Genomic DNA, 1142 nt, shown 5'->3' on the forward strand with positions numbered 1-1142 from the left:
TTCAAGCTCACCAGCTGCTCTTTGGAAACCCTATACAGAGTCGTTATGGGTCGGAACTGACTCAATGACACTTAACAACAACAACAACTTGCATTTGGATATTTTTGGGGTAATGAAAGATATCAATTTAAAAACTTTGGCCACTAATTTACTTCTTTTAAAACGTTAGGAAATCTTAAGATAGTATTTAGGAATAGGGCATAAGCTTCTAAGGTATCTCAAAGAGGATATAAAAGAAAAGAATCCTTATATAACCTATAAAATAATGATTTGAATTCACTTTTCCTTTACCATCGTATGTATCTTTTGTTTCTAACTCCTTGTGTGTTGCTATAGGATAAAACACTGGACCAAAAGGTTGGTTTGAATCATAATGTTGGCATTCAAGCTCACCAGCCAGTCCTTGGAAATCATATACAGGGTTACTATAAGTTGGAACCAACTTGATGACACTTAATAACATTATTTTATGATGAATGTTCCCAATTTTCAGCAAAATTGAGTATGTTTTATGCAATACTGCAAAGTATTCAAGCTGTGTTCTTTACTTGTAGTCTTCAAAAATGAATGAAGAGAGAGTGGTAGATTCAGAACTCAAATTCTCCGATTCAAAGAAACCAACGGGCAAAATACATTCAGCTCAAAAGAGAAGAGGTAAATTTTTTCCTTGATTCTTGAAACTATAGTATCATATCTAAAAAATAAATATGAAATTATAACTATTTTGTTCATATACATTTCATATTTTTTGCCTGATCCTTAAAATGTTAAGAGACACATTTACATACATTTTTCAGTAATATTTGTTATCAGAGTAAATACTGATATTAATCTAAATTCCCCAACAAAATTTAATCTTGCTTTAAATCTGCTGCCTTTGTTATGTTAATTATATGGTTTGTTTTGTTAGCAATTCCTTGGCATATTGTTGCAGCATTCCTGGGCATCATCTGTCTTCTCCTGCTGGAAGTCCTAGTTTTAAGAAGTATACGTGAGTATCAGGCCATGGTTTGTTTTGTTTTTAACCCACTGAGGCATATATAATAATCTTCATCTCCAAAGGGCACATTCTGCAAGTCTGCTCCTGGCCACCAGTTCTTAGTCCCTCTCTTCTTTGTTGATGAATCTAGAGTCCTCAGCCA

This window comes from Chrysochloris asiatica, unplaced genomic scaffold, assembly GCF_000296735.1.
Source record: "Chrysochloris asiatica unplaced genomic scaffold, ChrAsi1.0 scaffold00488, whole genome shotgun sequence".
Lineage (NCBI taxonomy): Eukaryota > Metazoa > Chordata > Mammalia > Afrosoricida > Chrysochloridae > Chrysochloris > Chrysochloris asiatica.